This window comes from Pseudophryne corroboree, unplaced genomic scaffold, assembly GCF_028390025.1.
Source record: "Pseudophryne corroboree isolate aPseCor3 unplaced genomic scaffold, aPseCor3.hap2 scaffold_618, whole genome shotgun sequence".
NCBI classification, from domain to species: Eukaryota; Metazoa; Chordata; class Amphibia; order Anura; family Myobatrachidae; genus Pseudophryne; species Pseudophryne corroboree.
The window spans coordinates 348,869-369,884 of NW_026970214.1; the positions used below are offsets into that span (position 1 = coordinate 348,869).

At 39.9% G+C, this 21,016-nt stretch overlaps 3 non-coding genes across 3 annotated transcripts; all 3 read left to right on the forward strand.

Annotated features, from left to right (window-relative positions):
• Window positions 1-719: 719 nt before the first annotated feature.
• On the forward strand, window positions 720-793 carry TRNAN-AUU (transfer RNA asparagine (anticodon AUU)). The gene has a single exon. It is a non-coding gene; the product is annotated as a tRNA-Asn (tRNA).
• A 5,771-nt stretch (window positions 794-6,564) lies between these two features.
• Window positions 6,565-6,638, forward strand: TRNAN-AUU (transfer RNA asparagine (anticodon AUU)). The gene has a single exon. It is a non-coding gene; the product is annotated as a tRNA-Asn (tRNA).
• Window positions 6,639-8,905: 2,267 nt separating this feature from the next.
• Window positions 8,906-8,979, forward strand: TRNAN-AUU (transfer RNA asparagine (anticodon AUU)). The gene has a single exon. It is a non-coding gene; the product is annotated as a tRNA-Asn (tRNA).
• The last annotated feature ends 12,037 nt before the right edge of the window (window positions 8,980-21,016 follow it).

Below are 21,016 nucleotides of genomic sequence, written 5' to 3' on the forward strand. Positions count from 1 at the left end.
TTCAATGTCTACTGAAATAATACAGGTTGACACCAGGAAACATTAACGCCACTGCATCCTTGCTGCTTTCTCATGTGGAAGTCTGTTTAATGTGAAAACAAGGTGATATCTAATTAGCACACAGGTAAGGAATTACGAAAATCTTTATTTAAGGGTGAAGATGTTTCTCACAAAATTGTTGCCCCAATGCATCATTGAAATTCAAGCTGGAAAGATGATTTTAATATATCACTTGTACATTTTGTATTGCTCTTCTGGTGACAATGTAGTTTTTTTTGTCAATTACCATTTTAATAACAGGGTAAAGAAAATTAAGTGGATTTTTGAAAGAAAACTATACTGTCAATATACTATTAAAACAAATTAAAATGGTAAAAGTTATTGTACTTTAAGTAAAAATAAAAGAGCAAAAATATCAATCCCAGTTTTGATTACTTAAATTAACAAAAAAAATGCATATAGCAAAGGATAGTTTCAATCTGCCTACCTCTGGGTTATGGGTCCAGCATGCTTCCATTGCAGTACTCTGCTGCACATGTAAGTGCAAGAGATCCTGAAGCACTCACTCATCATGGGAAAGTACCAATGTGTTTATTCGTTAGTTGATGGAAGAAACATCTTACAAAAACTCTCCAGATTATTGATTTTTTAATGTTTTTCTAGGAAACGTTCTAGATGTATGCTTATTAGCCTTTGTCAGTAGGCACTTTTTGCAAAGTGTCTCTGTGGCGCAATCGGTTAGTGTGTTCGGCTATTAACCGAAAGGTTGGTGGTTCAATCCCACCCAGGGACCTAATTAAACTTGTGATCAGATTTTGGTGATATTTAAGTAGACAAGTCAAAATTTCAAACCCCCTCTTATGGTGTAGGGTACATGGCCTTCTCTGATGTAATCAGAGTTAGATTTGATTCAGTGATTTTATAAAAAACAGCTAGGAAGCACAATTTAGCAGTGGGTTGCAGAGAAAAAAAATATGCTAGCAAAAAAAATCCAATTGAGTGATTAAACAGCTCTTCATTTTCTGGCTTTATTTTTATGCTAACAAATTTGTTCTCTGAAAAGTGTCCACAAAGCCAAGTCTCTGATTAACACCGTTGTAGGGATGGTTTTTCACCTATTACTAAATTAAACTTGCTTCATTGGAAAGGCAGCAAGATGCATCCTCATTTCAATGTCTACTGAAATAATACAGGTTGACACCAGGAAACATTAACGCCACTGCATCCTTGCTGCTTTCTCATGTGGAAGTCTGTTTAATGTGAAAACAAGGTGATATCTAATTATCACACAGGTAAGGAATTAAGAAAATCTTTATTTAAGGGTGAAGATGTTTCTCACAAAATCGTTGCCCCAATGCATCATTGAAATTCAAGCTGGAAAGATGATTTTAATATATCACTTGTACATTTTGTATTGCTCTTCTGGTGACAATGTAGTTTGTTTTTGTCAATTACCATTTTAATAATAGGGTAAAGAAAATGAAGTGGATTTTTGAAAGAAAACAATACTGTCAATATACTATTAAAACAAATTAAAATGGTAAAAGTTATTGTACTTTAAGTAAAAATAAAAGAGACAAAATATCAATCCCAGTTTTGGATTACTTTAATTAACAAAAAAAAAATGCATATAGCAGAGGATAGTTTCAATCTACCTATCTCTGGGTTATGGGCCCAGCATGCTTCCATTGCAGTACTCTGCTGCACATGTAAGTGCAAGAGATCCTGAAGCACTCACTCATCATGGGAAAGTACCAATGTGTTTCTTCATTGGTTGATGGAAGAAACATCTTACAAAAACTCTCCAGATTATTGACTTTTTAAAGTTTTTCTAGGAAACGTTCTTGATGAATGCTTATTAGCCTTTGTCAGTATGTACTTTTTGCAAAGTGTCTCTGTGGTGCAATTGGTTAGTGTGTAAGGCTATTAACCAAAAGGTTGGTGGTTCAATCCCACCCAGGAACGTAATTGACCTTGTGATCAGATTTTGGTGATATTTAAGTAGACAAGTCAAAATTTCAAACCCCCTCTTATTGTGTAGGGTACCTGGCCTTCTCTGATGTAATCAGAGTTAGATTTGATTCAGTGATTTTATAAAAAACAGCTAGGAAGCACAATTTAGCAGTGGGTTGCAGAGAAAAAAAATATGCTGGCAAAAAAAATCCAATTGAGTGATTAAACAGCTCTTCATTTTCTGGCTTTATTTTTATGCTAACAAATTTGTTCTCTGAAAAGTGTCCACAAAGCCAAGTCTCTGATTAACACCTTTGTAGGGATGGTTTTTCACCTATTACTAAATTAAACTTGCTTCATTGGAAAGGCAGCAAGATGCATCCTCATTTCAATGTCTACTGAAATAATACAAGTTGACACCAGGAAACATTAACGCCACTGCATCCTTGCTGCTTTCTCAAGTGGAAGTCTGTTTAATGCGAAAACAAGGTGATATCTAATTAGCACACAGGTAAGGAATTAAGAAAATCTTTATTTAAGGGTGAAGATGTTTCTCACAAAATCGTTGCCCCAATGCATCATTGAAATTCAAGCTGGAAAGATGATTTTAATATATCACTTGTACATTTTGTATTGCTCTTCTGGTGACAATGTAGTTTGTTTTTGTCAATTACCATTTTAATAATAGGGTAAAGAAAATTAAGTGGATTTTTGAAAGAAAACAATACTGTCAATATACTATTAAAACAAATTAAAATGGTAAAAGTTATTGTACTTTAAGTAAAAATAAAAGAGCCAAAATATCAATCCCAGTTTTGGATTACTTTAATTAAAAAAAAAAAGCATACAGCAGAGGATAGTTTCAATCTGCCTACCTCTGGGTTATGAACCCAGCATGCTTCCATTGCTGTACTTTGCTGCACATGTAAGTGCAAGAGATCCTGAAGCACTCACTCATCATGGGAAAGTACCAATGTGTTTCTTCGTTGGTTGATGGAAGAAACATCTTACAAAAACTCTCCAGATTATTGACTTTTTAAAGTTTTTCTAGGAAACGTTTTAGATGAATGCTTATTAGCCTTTGTCAGTATGCACTTTCGCAAAGTGTCTCTGTGGCGCAATCAGTTAGTGTGTACGGCTATTAACTAAAAGGTTGGTGGTTCAATCCCACCCAGGGATGTAATTGATCTTGTTATCAGCTTTTGGTGATCTTTAAGTAGACAAGTCAAAATTTCAAACCCCCTCTTATGGTGTAGGGTACCTGGCCTTCTCTGATGTAATCAGAGTTAGATTTGATTCATTGATTTTATAAAAACAGCGAGGAAGCACAATTTAGCAGTGGTTTGCAGAGAAAAAAAATATGCTGGCAGAAAAATCCAATTGAGTGATTAAACAGCTCTTCATTTTCTGGCTTTATTTTTATGCTAACAAATTTGTTCTCTGAAAAGTGTCCACAAAGCCAAGTCTCTGATTAACACCTTTGTAAGGATGGTTTTTCACCTATTACTAAATTAAACTTGCTTCATTGGAAAGGCAGCAAGATGCATCCTCATTTCAATGTCTACTGAAATAATACAAGTTGACACCAGGAAACATTAACGCCACTGCATCCTTGCTGCTTTCTCATGTGGAAGTCTGTTTAATGCGAAAACAAGGTGATATCTAATTATCACACAGGTAAGGAATTAAGAAAATCTTTATTTAAGGGTGAAGATGTTTCTCACAAAATCGTTGCCCCAATGCATCATTGAAATTCAAGCTGGAAAGATGATTTTAATATATCACTTGTACATTTTGTATTGCTCTTCTGGTGACAATGTAGTTTGTTTTTGTCAATTACCATTTTAATAATAGGGTAAAGAAAATGAAGTGGATTTTTGAAAGAAAACAATACTGTCAATATACTATTAAAACAAATTAAAATGGTAAAAGTTATTGTACTTTAAGTAAAAATAAAAGAGCCAAAATATCAATCCCAGTTTTGGATTACTTTAATTAACAAAAAAAAAGCATATAGCAGAGGATAGTTTCAATCTGCCTACCTCTGGGTTATGGGCCCAGCATGCTTCCATTGCTGTACTCTGCTGCACATGTAAGTGCAAGAGATCCTGAAGCACTCACTCATCATGGGAAAGTACCAATGTGTTTCTTCGTTGGTTGATGGAAGAAACATCTTACAAAAACTCTCCAGATTATTAACTTTTTAAAGTTTTTCTAGGAAACGTTTTAGATGAATGCTTATTAGCCCTTGTCAGTATATACTTCTGCAATGTGTCTCTGTGGCGCAATCAGTTAGTGTGTACGGCTATTAACCAAAAGGTTGGTGGTTCAATCCCACCCAGGTACGTAATTGACCTTGTTATCAGATTTTGGTGATCTTTAAGTAGACAAGTCAAAATTTCAAACCCCCTGTTATGGTGTAGGGTACCTGGCCTTCTCTGATGTAATCAGAGTTAGATTTGATTCAGTGATTTATAAAAACATCTAGGAAGCACAATTTAGCAGTGGGTTGTAGAGAAAAAGAAATATGCTGGCAGAAAAATCCAATTGAGTGATTAAACAGCTCTTCATTTTCTGGCTTTATTTTTATGCTAACAAATTTGTTCTCTGAAAAGTGTCCACAAAGCAAAGTCTCTGATTAACACCTTTGTAGGGATGGTTTTTCACCTATTACTAAATTAAACTTGCTTCATTGGAAAGGCAGCAAGATGCATCCTCATTTCAATGTCTACTGAAATAATACAAGTTGACACCAGGAAACATTAACGCCACTGCATCCTTGCTGCTTTCTCATGTGGAAGTCTGTTTAATGTGAAAACAAGGTGATATCTAATTAGCACACAGGTAAGGAATTAAGAAAATCTTTATTTAAGGGTGAAGATGTTTCTCACAAAATCGTTGCCCCAATGCATCATTGAAATTCAAGCTGGAAAGATGATTTTAATATATCACTTGTACATTTTGTATTGCTCTTCTGGTGACAATGTAGTTTGTTTTTGTCAATTACCATTTTAATAATAGGGTAAAGAAAATGAAGTGGATTTTTGAAAGAAAACAAAACTGTCAATATACTATTAAAACAAATTAAAATGGTAAAAGTTATTGTACTTTAAGTAAAAATAAAAGAGCCAAAATATCAATCCCAGTTTTGGAATACTTTAATTAACAAACAAAAAAATGCATATAGCAGAGGATAGTTTCAATCTGCCTACCTCTGGGTTATGGGCCCAGCATGCTTCCATTGCTGTACTCTGCTGCACATGTAAGTGCAAGAGATCCTGAAGCACTCACTCATCATGGGAAAGTACCAATGTGTTTCTTCGTTGGTTGATAGAAGAAACATCTTACAAAAACTCTCCAGATTATTGACTTTATTAAGTTTTTCTAGGAAACGTTTTAGATGAATGCTTATTAGCCTTTGTCAGTATGTACTTTTGCAAAGTGTCTCTGTGGCGCAATCAGTTAGTGTGTATGGCTATTAACCAAAAGGTTGGTGGTTCAATCCCACCCAGGGACGTAATTGACCTTGTTATCAGATTTTGGTGATATTTAAGTAGACAAGTCAAAATTTCAAACCCCCTCTTATTGTGTAGGGTACCTGGCCTTCTCTGATGTAATCAGAGTTAGATTTGATTCAGTGATTTTATAAAAACATCTAGGAAGCACAATTTAGCAGTGGGTTGCAGAGAAAAAGAAATATGCTTGCAAAAAAATCAAATTGCTTGATTTAACAGCTCTTAATTTTCTTGCTTTATTTTTATGCTAACAAATTTGTTCTCTGAAAAGTGTCCACAAAGCCAAGTCTCTGATTAACACCTTTGTAGGGATGGTTTTTCACCTATTACTAAATTAAACTTGCTTCATTGGAAAGGCAGCAAGATGCATCCTCATTTCAATGTCTACTGAAATAATACAGGTTGACACCAGGAAACATTAACGCCACTGCATCCTTGCTGCTTTCTCATGTGGAAGTCTGTTTAATGTGAAAACAAGGTGATATCTAATTAGCACACAGGTAAGGAATTACGAAAATCTTTATTTAAGGGTGAAGATGTTTCTCACAAAATTGTTGCCCCAATGCATCATTGAAATTCAAGCTGGAAAGATGATTTTAATATATCACTTGTACATTTTGTATTGCTCTTCTGGTGACAATGTAGTTTTTTTGGTCAATTACCATTTTAATAACAGGGTAAAGAAAATTAAGTGGATTTTTGAAAGAAAACTATACTGTCAATATACTATTAAAACAAATTAAAATGGTAAAAGTTATTGTACTTTAAGTAAAAATAAAAGAGCAAAAATATCAATCCCAGTTTTGATTACTTAAATTAACAAAAAAAATGCATATAGCAAAGGATAGTTTCAATCTGCCTACCTCTGGGTTATGGGTCCAGCATGCTTCCATTGCAGTACTCTGCTGCACATGTAAGTGCAAGAGATCCTGAAGCACTCACTCATCATGGGAAAGTACCAATGTGTTTATTCGTTAGTTGATGGAAGAAACATCTTACAAAAACTCTCCAGATTATTGACTTTTTTAATGTTTTTCTAGGAAACGTTCTAGATGTATGCTTATTAGCCTTTGTCAGTAGGCACTTTTTGCAAAGTGTCTCTGTGGCGCAATCGGTTAGTGTGTTCGGCTATTAACCGAAAGGTTGGTGGTTCAATCCCACCCAGGGACCTAATTAAACTTCTGATCAGATTTTGGTGATATTTAAGTAGACAAGTCAAAATTTCAAACCCCCTCTTATGGTGTAGGGTACATGGCCTTCTCTGATGTAATCAGAGTTAGATTTGATTCAGTGATTTTATAAAAAACAGCTAGGAAGCACAATTTAGCAGTGGGTTGCAGAGAAAAAAAATATGCTGGCAAAAAAAATCCAACTGAGTGATTAAACAGCTCTTCATTTTCTGGCTTTATTTTTATGCTAACAAATTTGTTCTCTGAAAAGTGTCCACAAAGCCAAGTCTCTGATTAACACCGTTGTAGGGATGGTTTTTCACCTATTACTAAATTAAACTTGCTTCATTGGAAAGGCAGCAAGATGCATCCTCATTTCAATGTCTACTGAAATAATACAGGTTGACACCAGGAAACATTAACGCCACTGCATCCTTGCTGCTTTCTCATGTGGAAGTCTGTTTAATGTGAAAACAAGGTGATATCTAATTATCACACAGGTAAGGAATTAAGAAAATCTTTATTTAAGGGTGAAGATGTTTCTCCCAAAATCGTTGCCCCAATGCATCATTGAAATTCAAGCTGGAAAGATGATTTTAATATATCACTTGTACATTTTGTATTGCTCTTCTGGTGACAATGTAGTTTGTTTTTGTCAATTACCATTTTAATAATAGGGTAAAGAAAATGAAGTGGATTTTTGAAAGAAAACAATACTGTCAATATACTATTAAAACAAATTAAAATGGTAAAAGTTATTGTACTTTTAGTAAAAATAAAAGAGACAAAATATCAATCCCAGTTTTGGATTACTTTAATTAACAAAAAAAAATGCATATAGCAGAGGATAGTTTCAATCTACCTATCTCTGGGTTATGGGTCCAGCATGCTTCCATTGCAGTACTCTGCTGCACATGTAAGTGCAAGAGATCCTGAAGCACTCACTCATCATGGGAAAGTACCAATGTGTTTCTTCATTGGTTGATGGAAGAAACATCTTACAAAAACTCTCCAGATTATTGACTTTTTAAAGTTTTTCTAGGAAACGTTCTTGATGAATGCTTATTAGCCTTTGTCAGTATGTACTTTTTGCAAAGTGTCTCTGTGGTGCAATTGGTTAGTGTGTAAGGCTATTAACCAAAAGGTTGGTGGTTCAATCCCACCCAGGAATGTAATTGACCTTGTGATCAGATTTTGGTGATATTTAAGTAGACAAGTCAAAATTTCAAACCCCCTCTTATTGTGTAGGGTACCTGGCCTTCTCTGATGTAATCAGAGTTAGATTTGATTCAGTGATTTTATAAAAAACAGCTAGGAAGCACAATTTAGCAGTGGATTGCAGAGAAAAAAAATATGCTGGCAAAAAAAAATCCAATTGAGTGATTAAACAGCTCTTCATTTTCTGGCTTTATTTTTATGCTAACAAATTTGTTCTCTGAAAAGTGTCCACAAAGCCAAGTCTCTGATTAACACCTTTGTAAGGATGGTTTTTCACCTATTACTAAATTAAACTTGCTTCATTGGAAAGGCAGCAAGATGCATCCTCATTTCAATGTCTACTGAAATAATACAGGTTGACACCAGGAAACATTAACGCCACTGCATCCTTGCTGCTTTCTCATGTGGAAGTCTGTTTAATGTGAAAACAAGGTGATATCTAATTAGCACACAGGTAAGGAATTACGAAAATCTTTATTTAAGGGTGAAGATGTTTCTCACAAAATTGTTGCCCCAATGCATCATTGAAATTCAAGCTGGAAAGATGATTTTAATATATCACTTGTACATTTTGTATTGCTCTTCTGGTGACAATGTAGTTTTTTTTGTCAATTACCATTTTAATAACAGGGTAAAGAAAATTAAGTGGATTTTTGAAAGAAAACTATACTGTCAATATACTATTAAAACAAATTAAAATGGTAAAAGTTATTGTACTTTAAGTAAAAATAAAAGAGCAAAAATATCAATCCCAGTTTTGATTACTTAAATTAACAAAAAAAATGCATATAGCAAAGGATAGTTTCAATCTGCCTACCTCTGGGTTATGGGTCCAGCATGCTTCCATTGCAGTACTCTGCTGCACATGTAAGTGCAAGAGATCCTGAAGCACTCACTCATCATGGGAAAGTACCAATGTGTTTATTCGTTAGTTGATGGAAGAAACATCTTACAAAAACTCTCCAGATTATTGATTTTTTTAATGTTTTTCTAGGAAACGTTCTAGATGTATGCTTATTAGCCTTTGTCAGTAGGCACTTTTTGCAAAGTGTCTCTGTGGCGCAATCGGTTAGTGTGTTCGGCTATTAACCGAAAGGTTGGTGGTTCAATCCCACCCAGGGACCTAATTAAACTTGTGATCAGATTTTGGTGATATTTAAGTAGACAAGTCAAAATTTCAAACCCCCTCTTATGGTGTAGGGTACATGGCCTTCTCTGATGTAATCAGAGTTAGATTTGATTCAGTGATTTTATAAAAAAACAGCTAGGAAGCACAATTTAGCAGTGGGTTGCAGAGAAAAAAAATATGCTGGCAGAAAAATCCAATCGAGTGATTAAACAGCTCTTCATTTTCTGGCTTTATTTTTATGCTAACAAATTTGTTCTCTGAAAAGTGTCCACAAAGCCAAGTCTCTGATTAACACCTTTGTAAGGATGGTTTTTCACCTATTACTAAATTAAACTTGCTTCATTGGAAAGGCAGCAAGATGCATCCTCATTTCAATGTCTACTGAAATAATACAAGTTGACACCAGGAAACATTAACGCCACTGCATCCTTGCTGCTTTCTCATGTGGAAGTCTGTTTAATATGAAAACAAGGTGATATCTAATTAGCACACAGGTAAGGAATTAAGAAAATCTTTATTTAAGGGTGAAGATGTTTCTCACAAATTTGTTGACCCAATGCATCATTGAAATTCAAGCTGGAAAGATGATTTTAATATATCACTTGTACATTTTGTATTGCTCTTCTGGTGACAATGTAGTTTGTTTTTGTCAATTACCATTTTAATAATAGGGTAAAGAAAATGAAGTGGATTTTTGAAAGAAAACAATACTGTCAATATACTATTAAAACAAATTAAAATGGTAAAAGTTATTGTACTTTAAGTAAAAATAAAAGAGACAAAATATCAATCCCAGTTTTGGATTACTTTAATTAACAAAAAAAAATGCATATAGCAGAGGATAGTTTCAATCTGCCTACCTCTGGGTTATGGGCCCAGCATGCTTCCATTGCAGTACTCTGCTGCACATGTAAGTGCAAGAGATCCTGAAGCACTCACTCATCATGGGAAAGTACCAATGTGTTTCTTCGTTGGTTGATGGAAGAAACATCTTACAAAAACTCTCCAGATTATTGACTTTTTAAAGTTTTTCTAGGAAACGTTTTAGATGAATGCTTATTAGCCTTTGTCAGTATGGACTTTTGCAAAGTGTCTCTGTGGCGCAATCAATTAGTATGTACGGCTATTAACCATAAGGTTGGTGGTTCAATCCCACCCAGGGACCTAATTTCCCTTGTTATCAGATTTTGGTGATCTTTAAGTAGACAAGTCAAAATTTCAAACCCCCTGTTACGGTGTAGGGTACCTGGCCTTCTCTGATGTAATCAGAGTTAGATTTGATTCAGTGATTTTATAAAAACAGCTAGGAAGCACAATTTAGCAGTGGGTTGCAGAGAAAAAAAATATGCTGGCAGAAAAATCCAATTGAGTGATTAAACAGCTCTTCATTTTCTGGCTTTATTTTTATGCTAACAAATTTGTTCTCTGAAAAGTGTCCACAAAGCCAAGTCTCTGATTAACACCTTTGTAAGGATGGTTTTTCACCTATTACTAAATTAAACTTGCTTCATTGGAAAAGGCAGCAAGATGCATCCTCATTTCAATGTCTACTGAAATAATACAAGTTGACACCAGGAAACATTAACGCCACTGCATCCTTGCTGCTTTCTCATGTGGAAGTCTGTTTAATATGAAAACAAGGTGATATCTAATTAGCACACAGGTAAGGAATTAAGAAAATCTTTATTTAAGGGTGAAGATGTTTCTCACAAAATCGTTGCCCCAATGCATCATTGAAATGCAAGCTGGAAATATGATTTTAATATATCACTTGTACATTTTGTATTGCTCTTCTGGTGACAATGTAGTTTGTTTTTGTCAATTACCATTTTAATAATAGGGTAAAGAAAATTAAGTGGATTTTTGAAAGAAAACAATACTGTCAATATACTATTAAAACAAATTAAAATGGTAAAAGTTGTTGTACTTTAAGTAAAAATAAAAGAGCCAAAATATCAATCCCAGTTTTGGATTACTTTAATTAAAAAAAAAAAATGCATATAGCAGAAGATAGTTTCAATCTGCCTACCTCTGGGTTATGGGCCTAGCATGCTTCCATTGCTGTACTCTGCTGCACATGTAAGTGCAAGAGATCCTGAAGCACTCACTCATCATGGGAAAGTACCAATGTGTTTCTTCGTTGGTTGATGGAAGAAACATCTTACAAAAACTCTCCAGATTATTGACTTTTTAAAGTTTTTCTAGGAAACGTTTTAGATGAATGCTTATTAGCCTTTGTCAGTATGTACTTTTGCAAAGTGTCTCTGTGGCGCAATCAGTTAGTGTGTACGGCTATTAACCAAAAGGTTGGTGGTTCAATCCCACCCAGGGACGTACTTGACCTTGTTATCAGATTTTGGTGATCTTTAAGTAGACAAGTCAAATTTCATACCCCCTGTTATGGTGTAGGGTACCTGGCCTTCTCTGATGTAATCAGAGTTAGATTTGATTCAGTGATTTTATAAAAACATCTAGGAATCACAATTTAGCAGTGGGTTGCAGAGAAAAAGAAATATGCTGGCAAAAAAATCAAATTGCGTGATTAAACAGCTCTTCATTTTCTGGCTTTATTTTTATGCTAACAAATTTGTTCTCTGAAAAGTGTCCACAAAGCCAAGTCTCTGATTAACACCTTTGTAAGGATGGTTTTTCACCTATTACTAAATTAAACTTGCTTCATTGGAAAGGCAGCAAGATGCATCCTCATTTCAATGGTAAGTCAACCTTCTTGCCCTATGTTCCCTGTCAACGGATGAAGACGCATCATTATCTACCGCAGTCATTTTGGCCCAATAGATATGCAAGAAGTTTAGATTCCCCTTTCTTTGCAGGTAGAGGAAGGAAAAGGAAGAGGTCTGTAGCCTCTTCAAGATCGCAGGACCAGAGATTGTCCTCTGCTTCTGCCAAATCCACTGCATGACACTGGGGCTTTCTTGCAGGAGCCCACACCAGTGGGGGCACGTCTAAAACTCTTCAGTCAGTTCTGGATTCATTCGGACCTGGACTCGTGGGTTTTACAAATAGTGTCCCAAGGGTACAAACTGGGGTTTCAAGACGTTCCCCCTCACCGATTGTTCAAATTGGCCTTTGTCAGCAGGGAGAAGGTTTTTATTCAAGCCTCTTCGTGGTCCCGAAGCCGGACGGCTCAGTCAGACCAATCTTAAATCTGAAATCCCTCAATTTCTTCCTAAAGAAATTCAATTTCAAGATGGAATTTCTCAGGGCAGTGATCTCCAGTCCGGAGGACGGAGATTTCATGGTTTTGGTAGACATAAAGGATGCCTACTTACATGTTCCCATTTAGCCACTGCCTCAAGCTACCTAAGGTTTGCAATTCAGGATTGTCATTACCAATTTCAGACATTGCCGTTTGGTCTGTCCACGGCTCCGAGGATTTTCACCAGGGTGATGGCGGAAATTATGGTTCTCCTTCGCAAGCAAGGAGTCACAATTATCCCGTACTTGGATGATCTCCTGATAAAGGCGAGATCCAGGGACCAGTTGGTGCAAAACATTGCACTCTCCCTGACAGTTCTTCAACAACATGGTTGGCTCCTAAACTTGCCAAAATCGCAGTTGGTCCCAATGACGCGGTTGTTGTTTTTGGGAGTCATACTGTTAGGCGCCAGGGTCCGCATGATGGTCTGCGCGGCCCGGCGCCTAGCAACTAGAGACGCCGTGCACGTACAGCCGCCGGCTCCCTAGCAACGCTAGACGCCGGGCGCGCTGAGCCGCACGGACCCTAGCAACGGGGACGCCACTGGCGGATCGCGTTCCCCATTGCTAGGCTTTAGGAAATTAAGATATTCACCTGCTCTCTGGCCGTGCAGCAAGGCAGCTGCACGGCATTTATTCTAATCAGCCTTTAGCAGCTGATTGGAGGACTCCTTGTTAAATACACTCCCAGGGCTTCTCACAGACGCCGGTAATAGCTTCCTGCATGCTGCCTTTGTTTGCTGAGAGTCTGTTTCCAGTCCTGCTGTATCCGGTCATTCCAGTCCGCAGAAGTCCGGTATTCGGGAGTTGTCATCTCATCCCAAGAGGTCGTTTGGTTCCCTGGAGTCCTGACTGATCACCGTTTTATATCCAGTGGTGTTCGTGAGTTGCGGCTCTGCCGTGTGCTGCGGCTCAGCCGCTTTACCTTTTATATTTTGTGTTTGGAGCATTTGCGGAGGGTTCCGCTTCCACAAGTCATCTCTGGTACTTGGCGGTGCCGGGTAGGAGAATTGGACAAGTGGATATTTTGGTTGTCCTTTTTCCTGGCGGTTTCTCCGCACATATTATAGTTTTGAGTTTGCTTAGCCCCTGGCCTGGTTGTTTAGTTAGAGGGCCTCTTGTTATCACCCTGTCTCAGGTTTCCCTTTGTCTCTCATTAAGACCGGGGGGCATCGAAGTTGGGCAGACATAATCCGCCCTTCAAACGCGGCTGCCAAGGGCTCAAGAAACCATAGTCTCGCAGGGGATTTCTGACAACACGGGTGAGACAACAGAGTTAGGGCGCCAGGGGCTATTTTCCTGTCCTGCTCCCTTCCCCAGCATTCCGTTCCAGTGCTCCAGTCCTTGCCATAAGATCTTCTCTGACCAGAGTGCTGGAATCATAACATTATTACCGGCCATACCAAAACTTAAAATTAAACAGGGTTTAATTTTTGCTCATTCAGTTTTGTGAGAGTTTATCGGCCTCATGAATCCAACAGGTTTAGGGCCAAATCCTGGTCAGCTCTTAGTCAGCCAGATTCAAGAACTTACTCAGATGGTTCAGGATCTTTCTCTTCGGGTGAAGTCGCAGGAAGATCTTTTGCGAGCTTCCCCAAGGGTAGTCCCTGAACCAAAGATGCATTTGCCTGACCGTTTTTCTGGTGATAGAAAATAGTTTTTTTAATTTTAAAGAATCCTGTAAACTTTATTTTCGTTTAAGACCGACTTCCTCGGGTACTGAATCTCAGCGGGTCGGGTTTATTATTTCTTTGCTCCAGGGGGATCCTCAGACCTGGGCATTTGGTTTAAGAGCAGAGGATCCGGCATTGTTGTCAATTGACGCTTTTTTTGAGTCTTTAGGGCTCTTGTATGATGACCCTGATAGAGAGGCGTCCGCTGAAAGTCAGTTGCGCGCTCTCAGACAGGGTAGAAATCCTGCAGAGGTTTATTGTACGGAGTTTCGCCGTTGGTCGAACGACTGTGGCTGGAATGACCCAGCCCTGCGCAGTCAGTTTCGCCTCGGCTTATCAGAGTCTATAAAAGACAGTCTCCTTCAGTACCCCGCTCCTGAGACTCTCGATAAACTCATGGAGCTTTCTATTAAGATTGATCGTCGTCTCAGAGAGCGGAGGGCTGAAAAAGGAGCACCTGTAAGGTCAAGTCCGTGTGTATATTCCATTCCTGAAGACGTAGAGGAGACCATGCAGATGGGTCTCTCCCGGCTGTCTCCTGAAGAAAGAGCCAGAAGGCAAAATTCTGGTCTTTGTCTGTACTGTGGGGGTAAGGGACATTTTGCTCGTAATTGTCCGAACAAGTCGGGAAACGCTTTGACCAGGTGAATTGTGAGGGGGTTCACCTAGGTCTGCAGCTTATCTCCTCGAATAACTCCCTTTTAGTCCCAGTTAAAGTTTCCTTTGGCAGCCTCAGTTCTTTGGTGTCGGCTTTTGTTGACAGTGGAGCTGCAGGAAACTTTATGGATTTAACTTGGGCTAAGGCCTTAGGCATTCCTCAGTTACCTTTGGGTAGGTGTGTCACCATGCATGGCTTAGATGGGAGTCCGCTGTCTAATGGGATTATTTCTCTCCGTACACCTCCTGTACTACTTACAGTAGGAGCTCTACATTCCGAGAAAATCGAGTTCTTTCTTACACATTGCCCAGCAGTTCCAGTTGTTCTGGGTCACCCTTGGCTGGCCTTTCATAATCCCACCATTGATTGGCGGTCGGGGGAGATTTCACATTGGGGTACTTTTTGTGATAAGGAATGTATCACGTTTCCAGTCAGAGTAGCAGCTATCATTCCAGAACTCATTCCGGTGGAATACCAGGAGTTTGCTGATGTTTTCTCCAAAGGCAATGCGGACATTCTGCCTCCCCATCGGCCTTATGATTGTGCTATTGAGTTAATTCCTGGTGCCGCATTGCCAAAGGGAAGATTATATGCATTATCCGGGCCAGAAACTGCGGCTATGAATGATTATGTAAAGGAGAGCCTTGAGAAAGGATTTATTAGACCATCAAAATCTCCTTTAAGTGCAGGCTTCTTCTTTGTGGAGAAAAAGGATGGCTCGCTTAGACCTTGCATTGATTTTAGAGCCCTGAATAAGATCTCAGTTAAAAACACCTATCCTTTGCCGTTGATTTCTGTACTCTTTGATCAGTTACGTTCTGCTGTGATTTTTTTCTAAAATTGACCTTAGAGGAGCGTACAACCTCATCCGAATTAAATCTGGAGATGAGTGGAAAACGGCCTTCAGTACTCAGTCGGGTCACTACGAATACCTGGTGATGCCGTTCGGCCTGTCCAATGCTCCGGCAGTTTTTCAAGACCTCATTAACGATGTGCTCCGTGACTTCCTAGGGAAATTCGTGGTCGTTTACTTAGACGACATCCTGATTTTTTCTAAATCAATGGAACAACATGTTACCCAGGTGCGTCTGGTTCTTCAAAAGTTATGTGAGAATCATTTATATGCCAAGCTGGAGAAGTGTGAGTTTCATGTCACGGAAGTATCTTTTTTAGGGTACATAATTTCCCCTCAGGGATTTTCCATGGAACCAAAGAAACTCCAGGCCATCCTTAGTTGGGCGCAACCCACCAATTTAAAAGCAATTAAGCGTTTTTTAGGGTTTGCGAATTATTATAGGAGGTTCATTCATTCTTTTTCTGACCTGGTTGCTCCCATTGTAGCTCTGACAAAGAAAGGAGCGGATCCTACCAACTGGTCGCGTGAAGCTGAGTTGTCCTTCCGGGCCTTGAAACAAGCCTTTGTCTCGGCTCCAGTCCTCAGACTTCCTAATCCGGAATTGCCCTTTGTGGTGGAGGTTGATGCCTCGGAGGTTGGAGTGGGGGCTATCCTTTCTCAAAAGGATCCGGAGTCTCTGGAGTTACATCCTTGTGCCTTTATGTCCAGGAAATTCTCCTCCGCTGAATCCAACTATGACGTTGGTAATCGGGAGTTACTGGCGGTAAAATGGGCTTTCGAGGAGTGGAGGCATTGGCTGGAGGGAGCAAAACATACTATTTCGGTATTGACTGACCATAAGAACCTGCAATAGATTGAATCGGCTAAGCGGCTTAATGCCCGGCAGGCACGTTGGGCATTATTTTTTACGCGTTTCAAATTTATAATCACTTTCAGGCCTGGTTCCAAGAATACTAAGGCTGATGCCCTGTCACATAGCTTTCTTCCGGTTCACAATAACAATCCTGTTACCCCCATACTTCCATCTTCGGTCATCTGGGCGGGCCTCACACAAGATTTATTTACCCAGTTAAAACAGCTTCAACACCAAGCTCCTAGAATTACCCCTGCTGGTCGTCTTTACGTCCCTGAGTTTTTGAGAGTTACTGTTTTAACGGAATTCCATGATAACAAAGTTTCAGGGCATCCAGGAGTCTCTAAGACATTGGAGTTAGTCTCTCGCTCAGTATGGTGGCCTGGTCTTTCTAAAGACGTCAAGGAATTTGTTTATTCATGTCAGGTTTGTGCACAGCATAAGGTTCCCCGTTCCTTGCCCATCGGGCAACTTATGCCCTTAAATGTTCCTCTCAGGCTGTGGTCTCATATTTCCATGGATTTTGTGGTTGACCTTCCCCTTTCAGCCGGATTCCGAGTCATATGGGTGGTAGTGGACCGTTTTAGTAAAATGGCTCATTTTATTGCTCTTCCCCGATTGCCTTCTGCCCAAGGGTTGGCAGTTTTGTTTCTCCGCCATGTATTCAGGCTTCATGGGTTGCCTACTGATATTGTTTCTGATCGGGGTCCACAATTCATCGCACAATTCTGGAAATGTTTTTGTGCCTCATTGAAGATGAAATTGTCGTTAACATCCGGTTACCACCCACAATCCAACGGGCAAACCGAACGAGTTAACCAATCATTGAAACAATATTTGCGCTTGTATTCAGCCAAACTCCAGAATGATTGGTCCGAGTTTCTTCCGTTGGCTGAATTTGCTTACAATAATTCTTGTCATTCCTCCACTAAAGAGTCTCCATTCTTTTCAGTTTTTGGTTTTCACCCCAGAGCTAATTCTTTTTTTCATCATTCCTCAGTCTCCTCGCTTACCTTAACCTCCCATCTCAGAGCCATTTGGAAAAAGGTGCACCTTGCTCTCAGAAAAGCGGCCTTTCGAGAGAAGAAATTTTCTGACAGGCTCCGACGTCCTTGCACTTTTAAGGTGGGAGATAGGGTGTGGTTGTCGACTCGCAACATCAGGCTTCGACAATCCTCAGCTAGACTGGGACCCAAATTTATTGGGCCATTTCTTATTATTAAAAGAGTCAACCCAGTTGCCTTTCGGTTACGTTTACCAAGATCTCTCAGGATTGGAAATACGTTTCATTGTTCCCTGTTGAAACAATACGTTTCTTCCAGTAGATTTCCTCGGAAGATCTCTCAGGGTAGATCTCCAGTGGATGTACAGGGACAACAGGAGTTCTTGGTAGAGAAGGTTCTCGATTCCAAATTGTCCCGGGATCGGCTGTATTTTCTGGTTCACTGGAAAGGCTATGGTCCGGAGGAAAGGTCTTGGGTCCAGGATAAGGATCTTCATGCCCCGAGGCTCAAGAGGGCATTTTTTCGGGAATTTCCTCAGAAACCTGGCTTTAGGGGTTCCTTGACCCCTCCTCAAGGGGGGGGTACTGTTAGGCGCCGGGGTCCGCTTGATGGTCTGCGCGGCCCGGCGCCTAGCAACTAGAGATGCCGTGCACGTACAGCCGCCGGCTCCCTAGCAACGCTAGACGCCGGGCGCGCTGAGCCGCACGGACCCTAGCAACGGGGACGCCACTGGTGGACCGCGTTCCCCGTTGCTAGGCTTTAGGAAATTAAGATATTCACCTGCTCTCTGGCCGTGCAGCAAGGCAGCTGCACGGCATTTATTCTAATCAGCCTTTAGCAGCTGATTGGAGGACTCCTTGTTAAATACACTCCCAGGGCTTCTCACAGATGCCGGTAATAGCTTCCTGCATGCTGCCTTTGTTTGCTGAGAACCACAGAGAGAAGCGCTGTCACTAAAGTATTAATATATTTTATTAAAAATGACCTTATTCATATATAAAAATTATGAGAAAACCTAAACATCCTGTGACTTTAAAAAATCTTTTAGCAGCAACACATCAAAACATGTAACAATTTGTATTCCTCACTAAGGTCTCCTTTGGAACAATGTATCAATCTACCCTTTATATAATGTATAGTAACTCTTGTGATTAACAGGAATTCCTTAGAGTAAGCTCCACGCGTGGGCTGATTGAAACACTTGAAACCATATATTGGTAGAGGGTTTAAAAGTTCATCCGTGATGTATATAGGGATTATTCACATTGATGTCATCCGCTCCATTATTTGTGAAATCCCTATTTAGCTCTTATTTCTCAATAATGCCGTCCAGAATTGATCAGCTTTTCTTATGAAGCTTATAATTGCACAATAACAGATTAAGCATGTGACGCTATTTTGGAGTCTGTTATTATACTTAACCCAACTTATGCAATGGGCAACAATTGTGTTATGTCCGTAGGGCGCCGGCTGCCCGCTCTGGGACACTGCAACAGAATGTGCAGGGCTTGTGAGAAATAATAGATAAAATGCTCACAGTCTCATTCAGATCGGCATAAAAATTCAAAGACTATAATGCTCTCTCACCACTTTCCATCAAGCTTCACCTGGAGCATACTGCTAGCTGTCATAAGCTGAATCTCCGTTTGGTGCGGTGAGCCAAATGCCGAACAGATGCTGGGTGAGGCGCTGAGCGGCGGATGCTGTCGGGGACGTGCTGCAGAAATCAGTCTCTGTTCGTGATGGTTAGCTGGATGCCATGCAGAATGTCGGGCAATGTAATCAGACGGATTGCTTGACGCGTTTCTCAGCCTCAATCCTGGGGCTGTTTCCTCAGAAGTACCGCCTCTAGAGCCCCTGGTCTCCTTTATACTCCTCTGCTTCCTTAATTGGCAATACACCTGTCTGTTGGTAATCACTTGTAATCAGAAGGAGCTCAGCTGCCATCATTTAATTTAATCTATTAATGACTTGCAGACTCCTATTCAAGCAGTGGCAGTCAAAAAATTTCTTATACATATATATATTAACACATTTGCAGAGAAACAAAGGAGAGTGGACTCGAATTATTTAAAATACACTTAAATGAACTATTAAAAAACAATAATATAAAAACCAATGTCTCATAGCCAGAAGTTACTTTAAATCACGATTAAACAATAACGATACTCTCAATCATTATGTTTATAAATCTTTCATAAACCTCCTAATTTTTATTACTCTTATGAGAATGATGCTCATGGAATTTTTATTACCCTTAAAACCAAGAAGCTCTTTTAACCATATATTAATGCCAGATTGACCATTCAGATCTGTAGAAATCCATGAATATAGACAGTAAAATTACCCAACCTAATACCAAATAATCTCTAAATCTTAAAGTATTTCAAAAAAACTCTTAAATCTAGAACCAAATAAGATCATTTTAGTCAGAATACAATTGATGCAGTTATATTTCTTTGTAGATTTGTTTGCTGAGAGTCTGTTTCCAGTCCTGCTGTATCCGGTCATTCCAGTCCGCAGAAGTCCGGTATTCGGGAGTTGTCATCTCATCCCAAGAGGTCGTTTGGTTCCCTGGAGTCCTGACTGATCACCGTTTTATATCCAGTGGTGTTCGTGAGTTGCGGCTCTGCCGTGTGTTGCGGCTCAGCCGCTTTACCTTTTATATTTTGTGTTTGGAGCATTTGCGGAGGGTTCCGCTTCCACAAGTCCTCTCTGGTACTCGGCGGTGCCGGGTAGGAGAATTGGACAAGTGGATATTTTGGTTGTCCTTTTTCCTGGCGGTTTCTCCGCACATATTATAGTTTTGAGTTTGCTTAGCCCCTGGCCTGGTTGTTTAGTTAGAGGGCCTCTTGTTATCACCCTGTCTCGGGTTTCCCTTTGTCTCTCATTAAGACCGGGGGGCATCGAAGTTGGGCAGACATAATCCGCCCTTCAAACGCGGCTGCCAAGGGCTCAAGAAACCATAGTCTCGCAGGGGATTTCTGACAACACGGGCGAGACAACAGAGTTAGGGCGCCAGGGGCTATTTTCCTGTCCTGCTCCCTTCCCCAGCATTCCGTTCCAGTGCTCCGGTCCTTGCCATAAGATCTTCTCTGACCAGAGTGCTGGAATCATAACACATACTGGACACAGAAGAGGTTTTCTTCCAGTGGAAAGGCTATGGAGATCCAGAGTCTGGTCAAACAAATTCTGAAACCAGCAAGAGTGTTAATCCATCAATGCATTCAGTTGCTGGGGAAGATGGTTGTGGCCTACAAGGCCATTCAGTTTGGCAGGTTCCATGCCAGAGTGTTCCAGTGGGACCTGTTGGACAATTGGTCCGGATCCCACCTACACATGCACCGGAGGATAATCCTGTCTTCCAAGACCAGAATCTCACTCCATTGGTGGCTGCACAGTTCTCACCTCCTAGAGGGGCGATGGTTCGGGATCCAGGACTGGATCCTAGGGACCACAGATGCAACCCTCCGAGGCTGGGGAGCAGTCACACAGGGGGAAAACGTCCAAGGAAGATGGTCAAGTCAGGAAAGTTGTCTCCACATAAATGTTCTGGAGTTAAGGGCCATTTAATAACTGCAGACACAGTACACACTGGGACGGGTGCCCAGCATCCTCAACAGACTAAGAGAAAAGGATTTACCGGTAGGTATTAAAATCCTAGTTTCTCTAACGTCCTAGAGGATGCTGGGGACTCCGTAAGGACCATGGGGATAGACGGGCTCCACAGAGTTCATGATCTTCACTGAGGTAGCGCACAGCACTGCAGCTG